Genomic DNA, 12,190 nt, shown 5'->3' on the forward strand with positions numbered 1-12,190 from the left:
AGAAATCATGGAGCTTATGATTTAAAAAAAAAAGAAAGAGGCAGCTTCTGCTTATCACACCAGGACATAGACACTGCCTTGTTCCTTGTCCAGGCTATATGCTAGGTGTGTTCAGTGGCAAGCACTTTTAACCCCTCCTTTGTGCCAAGTTCAACCATGAGGGAGAGTCCTCACTCAGCCCAGCAGCCACAGCCTTTGTATGTCTTTCCACCTCTGAGCTGTTGCATTCAAGTGAGCTCAGCTCTTGCCACTTCATGAAACTCACAAGCCTCTTTCCAGCCCTGGGGGACTTAGCTACTGCCTCCCCATCCTTCCAGGCCTCAGTTCAACAGCTGTTCCTGGCATTCTACACCCCACAGCCTGGTCACAGCTTCTTCATAGCAGAGATCAGTATCTGAAACCACTTGATTTATGGACTTTGTGTTGATTTTCTGTGTTCTTTGGAAGAACATAAATCCCCTGAGAGCCAAATCCTACTTTCTGGTATGTATCCAATGCCTGGGCTTTCCAGGTGGTTCAGTGGTAAAGGACCCATCAGCCAATGCAGGAGACATGAGTTTGATCCCTGGGTGGGGAAAATCCCCTGGAACAGGAAATGGCAACCCACTCCAGTATTCTTGCCAGGAGAATCCTATGGATAGAGGAGCCTGGCGGGCTGAAGTCCATAGGGTCACAAAAGAGTCGGACACAACTTAGCAACTAAAACAACAATCCAGTGCCTAGAAAAGTGCCTGGCACATGTCAGTGACACATATCTGTTGAATGAATAATGGAATATGCCAAGTTTCCAGTCTCCTCCTTTCCTTATACTGTCCATCCAACATTCTTCTGCCAACAGACCCCTCCCCTAATGGACCTAGGTCTTCAAAAACAACATAACTCAGGAGTGGAAAATGGAAAAGTGTTTTTCATTCTTTCTAGCTCAGTCCACAGCAGAAGCAAACAAGTTATTAATTTTCCAATTACTATCACACACATGTATACACAGATGTATCTTTAATATAAGGAGTATTTTAAGGAAATAGTTGATTAGGGATCTGAGCTGGATCACATCACAAAACTGATCTGAATTCAGTGATTTTTCAGAATGATGATTTGGACTTAGTTTAAGGTTTTTTCTGCCTTTGCTTGGTACTTAACCACCCAATGAGCAGTGAAGTGAATATACACAAGAAGAAAGCTATAGACAAGCAGACTACTTCCTCAGTTCAGTTCAGTCGCTCAGTTGTGTCCAACTCTTTGCAACCCTATGAACCGCAGCATGCCAGTCCTCCCTGTCCATCATCAACTCCCGAAGTTTACTCAAACTCATGTCTGTTGAGTCGGTGATGCCATCCAACCATCTCATCCTCTGTCATCCCCTTCTCCTGCCACCTTCAATCTTCCCCAGCACCAGGGTCTTTTCTAGTGAGTCAGTTCTTCACATCAGGTGGCCAAAGCATTGGAGTTTCAGCTTCAACATCAGTCCTTCCAATGAATATTCAGGACTGATTTCCTTTAGGATGGACTGGTTGGATCTCCTCACAGTCCAAGGGACTCTCAAGAGTCTTCTCCAGCACCACAGTTCAAAAGCATCAATTCTTCGGCGCTCAGCTTTCTTTATAATCTAACTCTCACATGTGTGGACATGACTACTGGAAAACCCATAGCCTTGACTAGATGACTCTTTGTTGGCAAAGTAATGTCTCTGCTTTTTTAATATGCTGTCTAGGATGATGACTACTTCCTGATTGCTCCCAGAATTGAGTGGTTTCATCAGATCAAGCAGAGTAAGGAATCCACCAAAATGGAAGAGCCCAGAATCTCAGGTTGTCCACTTTCATTGGAACTTCTTAAGCCATATGAGCAACTCCTGGCTGCACAGAGGGGCATACTGTCTGCTGCCTCTGACAGCACCAGTGGGCTAGCTTCAGGGGTGGAGAACTAGGCTTGGTCACAACCCACCATAGAAATTGTGGTAGAAGATAGCTTAGTGTCATCAAAAAATAATAATAAATTATTGGGCTGAGTCTTCTTGTTTAGTCGCTAAGTCATGCCTGACTCTGCAGCACCATGGCCTGTAGCCTACCAGGCCCTCCTGTCCATGGAATTTCCCAAGCAAGAATACTGGAGTGGGTTGCCATTTCCTTCTCCAGTAGTTTAAACAAGGAGAGTAATGTACCATGGAAGATAGGAAGAAGATGCTTTCAAGCCTATGAAACGGTTTTGTCTAAAGCCTTGGAGGAGAGTCGAAATTGATTGTGCAGAGGGGAGTAACCCACAAAAGTAAGCCTGGCTCAAAAGCTGGCTGTAGGCAGGGTTTACACTGAGAGACTAGAGCCACCTGGTGGAAAATATAGAAAGTGAAAGTGAAGTCGCTCAGTCGTGTCCGACTCTTGGCAACCCCGTGGACCTATGTAACCTACCAGGCTTCTCTGTCCATGGGATTCTCTAGGCAAGAATACTGGAGTGGGTTACCATTTCCTTCTCCAGGGGATCTTCCCAACCCAGGGATCGAACCCAGGTCTCCTGCATCAGAGGCAGACGCTTTAACCTCTGAGCCACCAGGGAAGCCCAACCAAGAAAAAGAAATGAAATCAACTGAAGGTGCTTAAGCAGAAAAGGAACTTGCTGAAAGATATTTAGACAGCCATGAGAATTCCTGGGAGGGGTAGAAAGCCAGCCACTGAAGCTAGGCGACCAGGAACAACACCCAACCACACTGCAGGAACTTCTAGCGAACCACCTTTGCCGTCTTGCTCGTTCTATGGCTCTCGAGGCTAAACGTTCTAAAGCTCTACCATTGCTTCCCCCAAGAAACCAGCCATCTGTCACCATGCTAGTCAAAAGAGTAATTTCACCATGTAGCTGAACTCCTATGCACTCACCAAAACCCATGACCAGATTATATTTCTGTTGATGTTAGGTGTGGTATGTGCCTGAGTCCTGGCCAATAGGATGTATCAGGAAAAGAAGCATACAACTTCCGAGAAGAGCCCGTAAAATCTTCCTGCAAATGGTTCTCTGTTGCTTCTTCCAGTGCACGAGTTTCTGAGAGCCCATGTGGAAGTCTGCTCCACCAAGAACTCCAGCATCAGACTTTGTTATGAGAAGTAAGTGTATATTGGGTTTCAGTGCTGAGGATAAGGTTTTTTAACAGCAGCTACTGTTTTACCCTAAGGAAATCACTCAAATCGTTCACTTCTAAACAAAGTCTTCTATGGGACGAATCTAGGTTCGACACCGCACTCTCGTTACAAGACAGCCTAACATGATTTTGTTTTCTGACATCATCCTTGTGCAAGAAGGATTCTGCATGTGGACAGTTATTAAGATATAGAGAGAACACTTAGAGCAGTGATAAATGAAGCAAGATCCCTACAGAAAAGACCAAACAGAAAATGAAACAACGGCCATATTTATGTGAAAGGATTGTCAGTTTCAATTGTCATCATAGAAATGCAAATTTATAACAAAAATAGACTATTTTATAGACAATAGATTGCTTTTTTTTTGCCACATGGTTTGTAGGATTTTAGTTCCTCGATCAGATATCAAACTCAGGCCCTCGACAGTGAAAACTCAGAGTCCTAATTGCTAGGCCACCAGAAAATTCTGGCAAAATACTTTAAATTTTTCAGAAATTGGGTGATGATGTGGAGAAATGGCCCTTTCTTATCACCTTGGTCATAATGTAAATTATTGCAACTGGTACAAAGAGCAAAAGTAGACATTATATAATAGAGTTGAAGTTGTATGTGACAACACAACCCAGCAAGTCTGCTTCGAGATATTAGCAATGGTGTGTCTCATGCAAATGGATAAATGGTGCAGCCCAGAAGTGACCAGTATTGCTTTTATTCACATCTCATTGGCCAGAACTAGTCACATGAAAGAGAAAAGAGTATTCCTTCCACTTGTCCAGAAGGGGTTAGAAAACTGGAGATCACTTAGCACTAGCAATCTCTGCCAAGCTTTTTCAAAAAAGTCAGTGTTGAAGTCTTTCTTGCATGAATCAGCAATGAAAGTGTCAACTACAAATTGGCACTTACCAAGAGCAATGCCAACAACTGAGCCACAAAGGCGTTTGCCATCTGCCTCTACAGAGACTGAACCCCATGCTGCTGTAGCTGATGACCTTCAGCAACCTCTGAGGGAGTTCAGGGTGGAGAGGGGCATGCTCCAGGGAATCTGGTGGGACAGCTCTTTAGATAGTTGGATGTTTTTAGGAACCGATTTTATGATCTCAATCCTTGTATCTCCTCATATCTAGAGAAGCGCTAAATCCCTTCATGGTGACATCAGATCCTCAAGACTAACAAAAAAACCTTTTGTAAAATGAGTGCTTCATGGTATTGAACTCCCTCTTCACCAAAACCTTATATATTGACTCTCCCCCACTGCCGCTTTGGAGCAGTCTCTCAGAGCTATCTGAGATGCTGCCTCCCAGGCTGCAGTCCTCATTTTGCCCCAAATAAAACTTAACTCACAACTCTCAAGGTGTACATCTTTTTTTAGTCAACAGAAGCCTGACTACAATAATGAAGTAAAAAATTTGGTATCATCAGTCATTAAGTAAATGCAACTCAAAACCACACTGAGATGCCACTTCACACCCAGTAGGACTGCTGTAATTTTAAACAACTGGAACCCTCAAATAATGTAGGTAGAAATGGAAAATGGAAAACAGCCACTATGGAAAACAGTTTGGTGGCTCTTCAAAAAGTTGGCGTCACCATACCACCAGCATATCTACTCCTAGGTATTACCTGCCATCTGAGCCATCAGGGAAGCCCAGACACCACCTGAGAGTTGAAAAAAAATGTACGTTGAAATAAAAACTGTACAGTGTTTAGAGCAGTATTATTTAGAGAAGTTATTAGAATAGCCGAAATTTTCCACCAAAAGGCAAATCAAATATCATTAACTAATGAATGGATAAGCAAAATGTGGCCTATCCATACCACGGAATATTATTCTGCCATTAAAAGGCATGAAGTGCTGATCGTGTTACATGTTAAGCCTTAAAAACAAATGAAAGAAGCCAAGCCCAAAAGACCACATATTGTATGATTCTATCTTTATGAAACATCTGCGTGTGCTTAGTCACTCAGTTGTGTCTGACTCGTTGCCACCCCTGGGACTGTAGCCCACCAGGCTCCTCTGTCCATGGGATTCTCCAGGCAAAAATCTTGGAGTGGGTTGCCATGCCCTCCTCCAGGGGATCGTCCCAACTCAGGATCAAATCCAGGTCTCCCGCACTGCAGGCGGATCCTTTACCATCTAAGCCACCAGGGAAGCCTATATGAAACATCTAGAACAGAGAAATTCATAGAAACAGAAGGACAATGAATGGTTGCAGAGAGCTGGCGGGAAGGGAAGACAGGAAGTGACTCTAATGAGCATGGAGTTTATTTTTGCAAGGATGAAGTGGTCAGAGTTAGACAGTGGTGATGGTCACAAAGCCTTGTGAAGAGACTAAAAGCCACTGAATAGTACACATTAAAATGGTTAAAATGGTGAATGTCTGTATGTGAATTTTATCTCAATTGTTAAATGTGTGTGTGCGCACACACAACTCAAGTGGTGCTAGTGGTAAAGAACCCACCTACCTATGCTAGAGACAAAACAGAAATGAGTTCCAGTCTTTTTGCCTGGAGAATCCCATGGACAGAGGAGCCTGGTGGGCTACGGCTACAGTCCATAGGATCGCAAAGAGTCAGACACCATGCGACTTAGCAAGCATGCACAACCCGATAGCACACACAGGTATGTGCACACACGCCTAGCAGGGAATTAAGTTACTCAAGCTCTGGTTAGTCTACAGGCTGCATTTGACACTCAGCTCTACCAGGTAGCTGAATGAAAGAAAGCAAAACACTTAACCTCTCTAAGTCTCAGTTTCCGCTGTAAAACATGGGGATGATAATAATGCCTGCTTCATAGAGTCGTCATGAGGATTAAATGAGCTAATGAAAGTACATATCATGGGACTAGAACACAGTAGTGAAGTGAAAGTGAAAGTCACTCAGTCGTGTCCAACTCTTTGTGACCCCATGGACTATCAGTCCATGGAATTCTCCAGGCCAGAATACTGGAGTGGGTAGCCTTTCCCTTCTCCAGGGGGTCTTCCCAACCCAGAGATTGAACCCAGGTCTCCTGCATTGCAGGCGGATTCTGTACCAGCTCAACCACAAGGGAAGCCCAGAACATAGTAAGCCCTCAGTAAATAGTGCAAAACATAACTAAATGCACAGATAATGATACCTGTACAGAGAGAGAAAGAAGGAGACATAGACTGGGAAGAATGTGCTGATCAGCCCACAGGAACTGTCTCGTCTTGGAACTTTAGCAGTAGGGATTTTGTAATTTATCACACATTCTTTTTTAGATTTGCCTAGAATGACTCAGTCCCCTAAAGGCAAAGTACCTGATAAAATGACAAACAGAAGTCATTGAATTAAAGTGCCAAGATCCTGTACACACACACAAACACACACACACACACACACACACACACCCTTGAGAGCCTGTCTGACATAACAAACTAGTTATGTTCCTCTAAATCAGCAATGACTGAGGAAAGCTATTCATTGCAAAGGAAAGCAAATGTGCATTTTCACTGTGAGATACGTTCACCAAAATTACAGCTCCACGTAACTTGCAGCTTCTTTGCTCCTACAAGTCTTTCCAGAAAGTGAAAGTTGCTCAGTTGTGTCCAACTGTTTGTGACCCCATGCCATACAGTGCATGGAATTCTCCAGGTCAGAATACTGGCGTCGGTAACCTTTCCGTTCTTCAGGGGATCTTCCCAACCCAGGGATCGAACCCAGGTCTCCCGCATTGCGGGTGGATTCCTTACCAGCTGAGCCACAAGGGAAGACCAAGACTACTGGAAAGGGTAGCCTATCCCTTCTCCAGAAGATCTTCTCGACCCAGAAATTGAACCAGGATCTCCTGCATTACAAGCGGATTCTTTACCAACTGAGCTACGAGGGAAGCCCCACCAATCTTTCCAAGGCCAGCTCAAATCTCACCTCTTTGAGCCTTTCCAATCACTCCAGAAGAACTATACTTCCTCTTCCACTGAGCTTCTCAGTAAAAGAAGGACCTGGGGAAGGAATGGAGGGAGTCGGGGAGGGAGATGAGTTAAAGGCACTAACTCAAAAGCCTAATCTCCTACCACAGCCTTTGCCTTCACATCATTTTCTCAAGTTCCTGCCATCCCAAGACCAGAGTTCTTTGACCTCATCAATGTCACCAACGCACCGACACTGCCTGGCATTTTATCAGTCGTGTCCCTCCTCATCCAGCTGCAGTTGCCGGTCCAACACTGCATTTGCAAACACCTTCAGTTCCTTGATCTTCTCCTTCCAAAGCAAAACCCTAAGCATGATCCGAGACCACCTACCATCTCTGGACCTCCGCCTGAAGTCCTGGTTATTGCTGGAGAAAACCCCCAACTAGTCAGGAGGCTACCAGGTCAAATTCATAGTGACCAAGCCCGAACTTATGCTCAACGGTGGAGCAAATCTTCCTGCTCCTTCCTGCTTCCTTCTCTGCTAAGCCCCTCTCCCATGTTTTATGATTTCTTACCTCTCCCCTCCACTGAAACTCTGACTTCCTCCTTCTCTCTATTGTCAGCTGGTGCTCATTCCTGAGGACTACAGAGCGCTCCGTGCCAGATCCCTCGTATTTCAGCCACCAAGCCTCTATTCGCAACTACTATCTTCTTTCTCTATTACATAGAGCAAGTGCCTTTCCCTTAATGAAATTCATTTTTCTCCATGTGTACTCTGGACTGAAACTTCTCTCCGCTCAGGGTCAGACTGTGCCCCCAAGGTGTTCATCAGGCCATGTCTGAGTGATCATGGGGCAACTGACTCTGGTTTTTTCTTTTGTTTATCATGGAAGTTATCGCTGATGACTTATGTAATTTTTTAAAAGAATTTAAGAGAAAGGTATGAGCCATTGTCTTCTGGGAGATGTGGTAATACCCACCCTGTCATTTGAATCAACATTCAGCCCCCATTCCATTTGAGGGCAGGAATAGATACTAAATCCTGCCAGCCACAAAGCTAGATGGGCCCAAGTCTTGAGGCAATTTTATTTTTTCTATTTTTTTTTGGCCCTGCTGCACAACATGAAGGATCTTATTTCCCTGACCAGGGATCGAACCCATCGCCTCTGCAGTGGAGGTGTGGTGTGTTAACTGGTTACTGGTCTCTTTACTGGAAGTCATATTCAGTTCAATTCAGTTCAGTCCAGTCACCCAGTCATGTCCAACTCTTTGTGACCCCATGAATTGCAGCATGCCAGGCCTCCCTGTCCATCACCAACTCCCGGAGTTCACTCAAACTCACGTCCAGCTAGTCAGTGATGCCATCCAGCCATCTCATCCTCTGTCGTCCCCTTCCCCTGTCCCCAATCCCTCCCAGCATCAGGGTCTTTTCCAATGAGTCAACTCTTTCCATGAGGTGGCCAAAGTACTGGAGTTTCAGCTTTAGCATCACTGCTTCCAAAAAACACCCAGGACTGATCTCCTTTAGAATGGACTGGTTGGATCTCCTTGCAGTCCAAGGGACTCTCAAGAGTCTTCTCCAACACCACAGTACTGAATATCCTAACTCAGTCTCTTCCATAGCAGATTTAATTGTCACTAATTGGGTTTCCCAGGTAGCACAGTGGTAAAGAATCCACCTGCCAATGCAGGAAATGCAAGAGATGCAGGTTTGATTCCTGGGTCAGGAAGATCCCCTGGAGAAGGAAATGGCAACCCACTCCAGTATTCTTGCCTGGAAAATTCCATGGACAGAGGAGCCTGATGGGCTACAATCTATGGGGTCACAAAGAGTCTAACATGGCTGAATGACTGAGCTCGCACATCTTCTAATTTACCTTAATCATAAAAACTGAGTCAGAGAGATTACCTAATTGCCAGTCTCTGCAAGAGGAAGGAATTCAAAAGGAGTCTGACAGCATGTGAGGGGCTCGAGTGTGGGAGGGTTTACCTCCGTGGAGCCACTTCTCTTGTGTCAGTGAATCACACAGTCAAATTACAGAGCAAGTGACAGGAGCTTGGCTAGACCCCAGCACCCGGTGTCAGAAGGTTATTCATCAGCCCTACAGCACTAGCTCTCTGTTTGGCAAGGGATGTTGGTTCTAATTAGGTACTGCTCCCCGTGGGCCACCTGGCAGGACCTTTATTCTCTCCACAATTATTAATCAGCTCTCTGGTGTTAACAAGATCAGATGGAGAAGTATGTAAATTCACTCTCGATTCTTTGTCCCCATCACTCGGCAGGCCACCTTACGAGCTCACTAATGAGGTCCTGGCCAACTAGCTAGCAAGCTGGCCAGCTCCTGTTCCTAATGATCACTTCAAAAATGGGATTTTTGACATTTTGAATATATAAGCCAATCCAACACACTGCAATATATAATCTTTCTGCAACTTTCTGATAAAACTTTAAACTAGGCCATGTTAAAATTGAGTAACTAAATTACAATAAAATTGAAGAAATGCCCAGAAATTGAAGGATTAAGGGGGCACAAATTCAACACTTGGGGACTTTTCTGTCCCCAGAGACAGAGCCCTCATCTGTATTCTATTATCAAAATTTCATCCTTCTGCTGTTTCTTCCTCTCATAATTTCAAAATAGAACTTCTACTCTGAAGCAAGTATTAAATGGAACCTTATAAAATTATCCATTTTTGATGATTTTTGACCTACAATCATGGCAATTTCATACAGTTCAATGCATAATGCATGAGTCCTTGGAAGGGTTTTTGAAGAGGATTGAGTTTTTCAAGCATAAAAATAAATAATCATAGGAATAAAATACAGAGTCCAGAAATAAACCCAGGCATATATGGTCAATTAATCTACAAGGGAGGCAAGAATATACAATGAGGAAAAGACAGTCTCTTCTATAAATAACATTGGGAAAACTGGACTACATGTAAAAGAATGAAATTAGAATATTTTCTCATGCCATGTACAAAAGAAACTCAATATAAAGTCCTAAATGTAACACCTAAACCCATAAAAAACTAGAAGAAAATACAGGTTGTACTCTCTTTGACGTCGGTCTTAACAACATTTCTCTGGATCTGTCTCCTCAGGTAAGGGAAACAAGAAACAAAAGTAAATAATTGGACCTCGTCAAACTTAAAAGTTTGGCACAGCAAATGAAACCAATAATATAATATCCTATATAATACTTATGTATATAATAAATATCATATACATATAGAGTGAATACATACATACAATAGATTATAATATCTAATAGATGGATAGAGAGATCTGAAATAGATGACAAAATTTCGTCATTTGCATGGTAGATACAAGGATATTTGATAAACTGTTCTCCATACTTTCCTCATGCTTGATATATTCTGTAATACATTTTAAAATGAATAACTAGTCACAAGAAAATCTAAAACTGACCATAGAGTCTGAATTTGCTGCTTTGATCTCTGCCGACACCTGACATGGGAGAGAGGACAAGGCATCCAGATGTTCCATGCTACTTCTCTTCACAAAATTTCCGTGACATCACTGGCAAGAAAACAGCCTAGCGCCTGGGGTGGGGAGGAAATGGAACTAAGGAAGGTGGATATAGTATACACCAAGGCAGATATTCTCAGTCCTGTTTCCCCTACACCATATCTGAGAAAGGTCACATTTGAGACCCTTTCAAGAAGAGGAAGCCAGATGTTGTTTAATAGCTAAGATTAGCTATGGTTCATGAGCAGCATCATAATCTGTTGATTTTCCAGCTGGAAGTCCACTTTTCTCTTCCTCTGATCAGAGGGAACAAAACCCTGACCCAAGGTTTGAAAAAATAAGGCATTGACTTTGGATATCTGACCTTCTAACCCAAAGGGACCAGAGGACCAGTCACATTCCGGGCCTGGGGCGTGGGTTGTCAGCACTGGTGATGCTGCCTCTGGGGCTTCCTGCCTGCTCCCTGTCTCGTTCCCTCCCACAGCTGCAGTTCGGAGAGTCAGTCGTCACCCCAATGTGAGTCAGGGGAGCGGGGCACATTAGGGACTCTGAGGACTGAAGGATTGAAAAAGGATGCCACTCCCCTGCGCTGGGACCAGCAGCTGACAGTGGCGGTTGGCAGTGGGGAAGGCAGAGCTGCGGCCAGAAGCGTGGTCCCATCACCTGTCCTCTTCTTCTTGGCTACATCTTGTGCGGTCCTACCAACACAGTCTTGTTAAACTCCCCCAAGGCCCACCCTCTCACAGCATGAAAAGAAAGAGGAGTGGCCGCAGGCAGAAAGAAGCCAGGGACCCAGAACAGAAGGCACTGCAGACAGGAGAGAAGGCCCATGACTGGACCTTTTCCCAGGGGCCGCACAGTGAGCTGGGTCAGCGCAGGGTAGGGGATTGTCAGACAAAACTCGTAGATAGGGAAGAGTACCCAGGACAGTTGCTTCAAGATACGGATGAAAACTTTATCAAATGGAGATCACATAGCAATAAGGATTTATAACACAGGGGACTATACTCAATACTTTGTAATAACCTACAATGGAAAACACACACACACACACACACACATATATATATATCTGAATCAGTTTGTTGTATACCTGAAACTAACACAATATTATATATCAATTACACTTCAGTTTCTTTAAATGGAGGTTGGAATTCATACTTTAGATGATGTTCATATATTTTTGGGCTTCCCTAGTGACTCAGACCAGGGCTCAGGTAAAGAATCTGCTTGCAATGAGGGAGACTAGAGTTCCATCCCTGGATTGGGAAGATCCTCTGGAGATGGGAATGGCTGCCCATTCCAGTATTCTTGCCTGGAGAATTCCATGGACAGAGGAGCCTGGTGAACTATAGTCCATGGGGTCGCAGAGTCAGACACAACTGAATGACTGATACTTTCACTTTTCTTTCGTGTATTTTTAAGTGAAGCCAAATGAGCTGTCTTATTTTTAAAAAGCCTGTCCTATTGGAACTCAAAAACTTTAGTCAACAGATGTTTCTGATATTCTTGAACAGGTGTTCGTTAATTTGAGGAAATTTGGCCATTTAAGAATAGTGTGTGATTCTCCACACACCCTTCCCTTGTGACAGCCACAGCAGAACATGCCAGAAGGAGGCTCCAATCAACCAGAATCCCTGAGTAACTGTGATGAACAGAAACCCCTACTTTGATTTAAGCTAGTTGGACTTGGGGAT

General features: G+C 44.0%; 1 non-coding gene across 1 annotated transcript; it reads right to left on the reverse strand.

Moving 5' to 3' along the window:
- Positions 1 to 2,478: 2,478 nt before the first annotated feature.
- On the reverse strand, positions 2,479 to 2,550 carry TRNAQ-CUG (transfer RNA glutamine (anticodon CUG)). The gene has a single exon. It is a non-coding gene; the product is annotated as a tRNA-Gln (tRNA).
- Positions 2,551 to 12,190: the final 9,640 nt, after the last annotated feature.

Source organism: Budorcas taxicolor, chromosome 24 (genome assembly GCF_023091745.1).
Source record: "Budorcas taxicolor isolate Tak-1 chromosome 24, Takin1.1, whole genome shotgun sequence".
Lineage (NCBI taxonomy): Eukaryota > Metazoa > Chordata > Mammalia > Artiodactyla > Bovidae > Budorcas > Budorcas taxicolor.